Below are 9,280 nucleotides of genomic sequence, written 5' to 3'. Positions count from 1 at the left end.
AGAATTCACTGGAGATAACAGCCAATAATTGCAGCCAGTCAGGCATTGATACTGCTGCCCAGGAGAGATGTAGTATTACATGCCGGCCATTGTTGGTAGTTGTTTTTTACTCTGCTCCATAGAAGGTAGTTTTGAGTAGGAGACCTTCCCCACTATGACTTTCATATGTCCTATTAGACCTTATAGTCGGTGTTCTTCTAGTGAGATAATTCCTTTTATACAGAATTTACTTGTGATTTACTCGATTTTCTTCTTCCAAACAGGCAGAAAGGATCTGATAGAGATGATGCTATAACCAGCTTGCCGTCCTCGTCCCCATTATCAGGTATGTACATGTCTATAGCTCCAAAAATGTGAATGTTGTCATCAAGGGTCAAATATCTCCACATAGTTTTTCTGTAATAGGTCTCTTATGTTATCCATGTTTCATGGATCCCAATTATGTTGCCCATGGGCCCATACTGTGTCTCTATTTCCGTAACTTTGTACAGTATAATCATGGATATTGTGATACGTTGTAGCATCCAGTAACCTCCGCCATCGTAATGAGACATTGTCTCCTATAGTAGAATATCGCTCATTAGTGATGCACCACATGGCGGCACACAAGGGCGCTCACTGCTCCATATTAGCGACACATCTAATGCCCCCAGATGAGGTCATGTCCGGTGTATAGGACTTATTCTGCCCTATTATGCAATACCAGATTATCAGGACTATAGGGCACAGCAATAGAACAATCCTACTATATACAGGACAGATACAAAGCAGATCCCATAACAATATGTCCTTAGTGAGTTGTTGTTTTTTCTTCTTTCTGATCAGAATTTCCAGCTGACGAGGAAACATCTGAAAATGTGAAAAAGGGGAAAAAGAGACGAGGTAAGTGTGAGAATCAGCCCCATGTTGTGTGATGTCGTCCGTGAGATAAATGCATGTGGAGCAGATGTCATCTGTCAGGGATGGGATTATCACATGTATGATGGCTGACGATGACCCCTGACCTCTGTGTGATGAGACTCCTCTGCCGTCCGGCCACAGTGACCGCACAGTAGTACCATGTCATATGGAGTCCCATCACTTACATTATATTTCCTTCTCTTGTCATAGGTTCCATCTTCCGCCGGATCTTATCATCCTGCCGGCGTGGATTAGCCAGGGCTGCTCGTGTATTTGCATGTTGTCACCGTCCCCCTAGAGACATCTCGAAAGACGGGAAACCTCTGCACCCAGCGCCCTGAAGTCCAGCAGATCCACCATCACTGCTGGAGCTGTATAGAAGGACCTTCACCATCTACCTGTGGCCTTCTGTTACATCTCTGCCCGGACATGCCTCTGTCACCAGGCTCCGCGGTCTTCATACTGCTCGCAGACGTGGCTGTTACTGATCACCTGGTATCTGACCCCGGCTGTCTTCCTGACTATGATTTTCTCTATTGATTCTGTTCCTGGTTTTATTCTTCCCTTCCCTTCTATCTTATTATTAATTAAAAAAAATTACAATTATTATTACTAAGTTTTTTTTGCATCAATCAAACTTTACATTTTGGTAATTGATTAAAATAATATATTAACAGTTATGTTTTTAAAAGCATATATACAGTATTCTTATAATATGTATATATACAGTGGCATGTAAAAGTTTTGGACACCCCTGGTCAAAATTATTTTATATTATTTATATTATATTGTGAACAGTTAAGCAAGTTGAATATGAAATGATCTCTAAAAGGCCTAAAGTTAAGGATGACACATTTCCTTTGTAAGGAAATATGAACTATCATTGGCAATTCCCAAGTACCAGTGGCGAGCATAAATAGCAGAGGGGAGCGGCCAACACTGAACAGCTGAGACAATCCAGGTTGGAGAGCTCCAGGAGATCAACTAACCTGATCAACCCTGGCACTTCCAGCAAGGATAAAGCCTGCACTGTCTAATAAGATGGTGAAGCAATTCTAATCAGTGCAGGAGTTCGTGAAACGAGACGCCGCGATCTTCTGGCCCTTCTCTGTCACATTATCCCTGTGGCAGTACCCACCCCCTCCTAAGAGGGACCTCCGGAACCTCAGAGCCAGGTTTATCTGGATGTGAAATGTGAAAAAACCGGACCAACCTGGTTGCATGTACATCCGACGCTGGTACCCACATTCTCTCCTCAGGACTATAACTCTTACAATGTGCCAAATATTGAAAAGACCGGAGTACAAAGCGAGAATCTATTATCTTCGCTATCTTGAATTCCAGATTCTCCTCAACAATGACTGGGGAAGGTAATGGTGATGATAGTTCAGAGGAAGCAATATATTTCTTGTGAAGTGATCGGTAAAACACATTATGAATCTTCGTAAAGTAAGGTAATACACTACTGGATTAATGACGGCAACTATATTGTAGGGGCCAATGAAAATGAACCTGGGTGCCAGTTTCCAAGAAGGAACCTTCAAGTTAATGTTCTTTGATGACATTCACACCAAATCACCAACACTCAGGTCTGGACCCACCAAGCTTCTCCGATCAGCCATACTCTTATATTTGGATCCCACGCTTCTTAAATTATTAAGAACACTTTGCCACACTGATGTAAGGGATGAAGAAAACCATTCCTCCTCAGGTGCTCCTGAGGAAAGAGTCCTATTGTAGAAGCAGAATTAAGGATCAAAACCATATGCCCCGAAGAACGGGGATTTACCAGTAGATTCATGACAACGGTTATTCACGGCAAACTCAGCGAGAGGTAAATAAGAAATCAAATTCTCCTGATTCTCAGACACAAAACACCTAAGATATCAGAGAGAATTCCATGTGATTTCATGATTTCTTTAATAAAAATTTGCGTCAAAGTCTTGGCATTCGGTAAAGCAGGTAGTGCAATGAAATAAGCCATATTGCTGAACCTATCCACCACCACCAATATTACAATGTAACCTGCTGATATGGGTAGATCAGTGATGAAATCAACAGACAAATGAGTCCATGGTCTACAGGGAATCACCAAAGGTTGTAGAGCCCCGGACGGACAATTATGTGGGGTCTTAGAATGCGCACCGGTACTGCAGGCAGCTGCATAATTCCAAACATCTTGTTGCACCCTAGACAACCAAAAACGCAGAGTAAGAAGATCTGTGGTGGCTTTACTACGAGGATGTCCAGCCAGGACCGAATCATAATGTTCACTCACAATTCTAAGACAGAGGTTCACAGGGACAAACAGTTTACCTGAAGGACAGGCAGCAGGGACCCCCCTTGAGCCTCTAGGACCTCTTTCTCCAGATTAGTATTTATAGTTGCGATAACTACCCCTTTCTGTAAAGGTCCACTTTATTGTCAAGAGATCCCTATTACCAATGTCATAGTTTCTCTCGGCGGATGACAGTATCTTGGAGAAGTATGCACACGGCGCAATTTACTTGGGAAAGAACACTGTGACAATACAACCTCAACCCCCACCTCTGATGCATCAACCTCTACAATGAATGGCTGAGTGACGTCAGGCTGTATAATAATCTGTGAAGAGTAGCAAATGCCTCACTGGCCGGACTGGACCATTTAGAAAAGTCCGTCCCTTTCCTGGTCATATCCGGCAATTTGTCCACTACTGATAAGTTCTTGATGAACTTACGATAATAATTGGCGAACACTAAAAAGCTTTTACATCTTCAAGACGATTCCAATCAAGTACTGCCCGGATTTTCTCCGGATCCATGCGAAAACAGGTGAACAATAATAAATACCCCCGATTAGGGATCTCCTGAACCGAGAGCATACATTTGTTCAGTTTGACGAATAATTTATTGTCCCTTGGTACTTGTAAGACCTGCCTTACATCTATGTGATGTGACTCAAGGTCCGGAAAATAAATCAATAATCATCCAGATACACTACTACTACAAATCTACCTGCCAGGTGATGAAAAATGTCATTTACAAAGAACTGAAAAATGGCGGGAGCATTAGTCAACCCAAATGGCATAAAAAGGATTTTGAAATGTCCTTCTGGCATATTAAAAACAGTCTTCCACTCATCCCCGTTCTTAATAAGGATGAGACTATAGGCCCCCCTAAGGTCCAGTTTGGAAAACCACTTAGCCCCAACAATCTGATTAAAGAGATCTGAAATAAGAGGGAGCAGATATGGATCCCGAACAGTGATCCGATTTAATTCCCGGAAATCCAAGCAGGGGCGCAGCCTCCCATTTTTTTCTTAATCAAATCCACTGAGCAACCATAAGGACATTGAGGTGGTAGTTCTTGACATAATTGAAAACACATACTCGTAATTGGACAAATACTGTACTCTGGTAGAGACCTGGTAGTTACCATGGATAAACTAATGCACATGCAGTTATTTTGATAGTAATTGATCCACCTCACTATTTCCCGTGCCTGCCAGTCCACTATAGGATTATGTGACATCAGCCAAGGCAGGCCTAGAACCACTGGGGAGGGCAAGCCCTCTAACACATAATATTGGGGGAATAAGAGAGGAGAGAAAATCCCCAGGCTTGAGGGTCGCCCTGGAGCACTGAGATTACAATCCCCAACCGTTGTTCCTCGGTACCTGAGTGAGTATATAGCCTAAAATATAGTTTGCAGGCCTCCTTAAAGACCACAAACTTGTCCCAACCCCTGAGAATCTATTTTGCAAAGTGATCTTGGGCTCCATGAGGAGCTGCCCGGGAGCCGTCGATCCTAAGCCTGGAGTCTAAGTCTGCCACCTCCAGGCAGAGTTGTTGTAGCTGGTCAGAGCAGCCACAGGATCCATCATGGATCCAACAAGGTAATGCCAGGGAAGGGAGGGGATGAGTGCTAGTCGATCCACATTGACAACTAAAGACAACAAGGGGGAACAATCAAGGGAAGATAGCTTAGCTTTAGTCAATTTCAGAGAAATGAACACACATCCTCTTAGCTCCAGAGAGGAAGAAGTACTGCTCTTCCTCGAGGCTTCACAAGGAGTCGCGTGAATATCGCTGGCACCTCCCTCTAGCAAACAACAGGTATTTATACACCCAAGTCAGGGTGTTAATTAATAAGAGGAAGGTAGATGCTGGGTCCTAAAGAGACAGATTCTAAGAAGGTGTCTGTAATGCCAAACAAAGAGATCTCCTGCAACCAACTGCAGGGCAATTGTCTGTCACTTCTGACACACCCGTAACATTAACCAGGCAGTAAGAACTATCACTGGCAATTTCCAAGTGCCAGTGGCGAGCATATGTAGCAGAGGGGAGTGCCCAACACTGAACAGGTGAGACAATCAAGGTTGGAGAGTTCCAGGAGATCAACTGAACTGATTAACCCTTGCACTGCCAGAAAGGGAAAAAAGCTTCAGTGTTTAATAAGATGGTGAAGCAGTTCTAATCAGTGCAGGAGTTCATGAAACCAGACGCCGCTATCTTCTGGCCCCTCTCTGTCGCGGTATCCACGTGACAACATGAATGACTATAGGCTGTGCATTATACTGCATGGATGACTATGGGCTGCGCATTATACTATATGGAGGACTATGGGCTGTGCATTATATTATATGAAGGATATGGGCTGTGTATTATGCTAATATGGGGGACTATGGGCTGTGTATTATAGTTAGTGATGAGCGAACGTGCTAGCGCCACTGCTCGGCACTTGCCCAAGCATCTCACTGCTCGAGATGCTCTTCGCTCGACGAGTATTTCCGGGTTGCTCGGGCGGGAGCTCGCCTTTACTCCCGGCATGTTTGGCGCTCTTTAGAGAGCCAATGAACATGCAGGGATTGCCTGCCACATACTGTAATGCCGTAGCCATGTTGGTTGTGGCATTACAGTGATTGGCTGACCGTACAGCATCATCAGGTGTATACAAGACCAGGCGCCGCCATGCTCGTCACAGTCTACCCCGGAATCAGGCAGAGTAGGGAGAGGTGCTGCTGCGTCAGGGAGAGATTTGCTTGTTTAGAGTTAGTATAGGTATTCTACAACATGTATCTATAATATCTATCTGAACTAACAGTCCTTCTGAGGACTAATCCAGCTGCATATAATCCGTGCTAGGCAGGCAGTGTATGCTGCAGACTGCAGTGCATGATACAGCACAAGAAGGTCCATTGAATGTCCTGTTAGTATAGGTATTCCACAACATATATATATATCCATCTGAACTAACAGTCCTTCTCAGGAGTAATCCAGCTGCATATAATCAGTGCTAGGAAGGCAGGCAGTGTATGTGGCTGACTGCAGTGCATATAGTGCAAGAGGGTCCATTGAACGTTCCTGCTGCTGCAGTTCTTGCAGATATTTGTAGACATAGCCCCAGATATCAGGGGCCAGGGAATTTTTTTTATTATCTTAATCCTGGTTATTTGCTTAAAAAGCAATCCAGAGTACACCATTTTTCTGCTCCATTTGCTTGTTGGCACTGCAAAATACAGCCAGATCCTTTCCGTATTACAGCGATAAAAATCCAGAAATTTGTAGCGAACGTGGAAAATATTGGCCTCCATTTAAATTTTGTTGCAGTGTGTCAGTGAAGTTATTGACATGAGGTTGCTGTGAAAAATAGTAATCTACCAGCCAGCTATTTAAAACTGTGGGTTTTCGTCACACGTATCACATTTCACTGCGATTTCAATCCAGCCATTTGTAGTGAATGTGGAAAGTATTGTCCTCCATGTAAAATGGGCAAGGTGCGTTGCAAGGAATGGGGAAGTGGACGTGATGGTGATGGTGCATGCAGAGGCCGAGGCCGTGGGCAAGCTGAAATTGTGCCACAACAAACACCCACATCTTGTCGCTCGACCTTCCTGTCCCAATTAATAGGGGACTGCAGAACACTACTATTGAACACAGAACATTGTGAAAAGGTTATTGTTTGGATAGCAGATAATGCTTCCAGTCACTTAGCCACCACCACCACCCTGTCTTCCACACGGTCAAGTCTCAGTAGCCGTGAGTCTGGACTGCATTTTCCTCACCCTAAATCTCCTTCCTCCCACCATGCCTAGTGCCTGGAGACAACTGATCCCACACTTGGACACTCCGAAGAGCTGTTCACTTTTCCATTTATAGATTCCGGTCCACTTGAAGCGGAGCAAGAGGAGATCGCATGTAGCGATGCCCAAATATTTGCCAAGGTCACATGAAGGCGACGGTGGGAAAGTGTCACAAGAGGTCGATGATAATGAGACACAATTGCCAGAAAGTCAGGAGGAGGACAGGGTGCAGAAGTGGAAGATGAGGTGGTGGACGATGAAGTCACTGACCCAACCTGTCAAGGTGACATGCAGAGCGAGGACAGCAGCACGCAGGGGGAGGGAGGTGTAGCACCACAACAGGCAAGAACAAGCAGTGTGTTGGCTGCAGACAGAAGGCGGGCAATTGTTCCCCGTAACATCAACACATGGCAGCAAAGCACCTGACTAAGTGGGCCGAACCCCAGGGTCCAGCAACAGTGTCTGCGAGTGACACCACTGCTTGTTCCGCTAATGTGCGTGCACGCCAATCCCCTATCCATGTACCTACCCCAGTCCTTGGAACGCAAGCGCAAATACGCAGCTAACGCCCCACAGGCCACACTACTAAATTCACACATTTCGCGAATGCTTGCACTCAAAATGTTGCATTTTAGGCTCATGGAGATGGAAGCTTTGCACAACCTGATGACTGCGGCCGTCCCTCGGTACTTGGTCCCCAACCGCCACTATTTCTCCCGGTGTGCCGTCCCCGCATTACACAAGCACGTGTCCCACAATATTAGCTGTACCCTCAATAATGCAGTTTCTGGGAAAGTCCACCTAACCACAGACACATGGATAAGTGCTTGTGGGCAGGGACGGTACATCTCGCTCACGGCACACTGGGTTAACATAGTGGAAGCCAGGACCCAGTCGGACCTTGGGACGGAACATGTCCTCTCGATGAGGATTGCGGGCCCTAGGTCAATCAGGGTTTCCCCCACATTCTACAGCTCCTGCACCTCATCCTCCTCCTCCTGTTCAGCCTCCATCTCTGAAATGACCACATCAGTCACAATTTGGAAGCACTGAAGCACTGCCTCTGCCAAGCGGCAACAGGCTGTGCTGATGCAAATATGCTTAGGTGAAAAACCACACAATGCTGAAGAGTTATGGACAGCTCTGAAACAGCAGGTACAGTGGGTACAGAAAGTATTCAGACCCCTTTTAATTTTTCACTCTTTGTTTCATGTGATATTTCAGATTTACTTTTTTAATAAATTTGCAAAAATTTCTACATTTCTGTTTTTTTTTCAGTCAAGATGGGGTGCAGAGTGTACTTTAATGAGAAAAAAATGAACTTTTTAGAATTTACCAAATGGCTGCAATGAAACAAAGAGTGAAGAATTTAAAGGGGTCTGAATACTTTCCGTACCCACTGTAGATCTGTAGCTGACACCGCTGAACCTATAGCCAGGCATGGTCGTGTGTGACAATGACCAGAACCTGGTGGTGGCTCTGAGGCGAGGAGAGCTCATGTGGCGCCCCTGAGGGTTCGACCGCCACAGGGATGCTGCACTTCTTTAATGGAGTGTGGTGTTCCTCCTCTGAGGTAAGCCCAGTGCGATGGTTGTGACCTAACCTTTTGCATCCAACACCACATTTCTCCAACAGAGGGAGCTAGTATGCACTAGGTGCTGCTCCCCTGGTTACAGGGAGACTCGGGAACACAAAGTGGTAGGAACCAGCTAGTGAGTGTGGGTGGAGGACTTACAAGTTAGTTACACTTCAGATTTCATATTTAATAAAGAGCCATCTTTGGTCTTGGTCCTTTTTGCTAGTCCTAAGTCGTAGGTTCTAGTGGTCATACTCTGCTGTCAAACTACTGTGTGTTAATGTGACTTCCCTCCGGGAGTGCAGATCCTGTGTGGGCCTGCATCGGCAAGGGACACAGCCCTCGCACCCTGGCCTTGGGACGAGAGGTAGGTTGTAGACAAGGAATGTCTCAACCCGGCCGAGGACTAGGATCTAGAAGGCCCGGGAGCTTTAGAGTGTGGCTCCCCAGCAAATGGGTCCTGGGCAGGATGCAGACGGAGAGGAGCACGCCACCTGTCCTCGCCTACCTGATCTATTCAGAGGGATTCCGGCTGCAAGAGGGGTACCGGCCACCGACACCCGACCTTGTACTCCATGTCCTGAACGGGAAAGCCCGGTTAGGCCCTGAGGATCCCACCGGGCATCGGATGGAGAGGAATTGCCACCCGTGCCTTAGTCCTGAGAGGAGCTCAGAGGGAGACCCTGCCTATCTACACACGCACAGATGGGAAAGGGTGAAGTCTGTAGTGCAGGAACACTC

This window comes from Phyllobates terribilis, unplaced genomic scaffold (genome assembly GCF_046119375.1).
Source record: "Phyllobates terribilis strain yellow unplaced genomic scaffold, ASM4611937v1 Scaffold_7__3_contigs__length_470593459, whole genome shotgun sequence".
Classification (NCBI taxonomy): domain Eukaryota; kingdom Metazoa; phylum Chordata; class Amphibia; order Anura; family Dendrobatidae; genus Phyllobates; species Phyllobates terribilis.
This window is presented reverse-complemented; position numbering follows the sequence as displayed.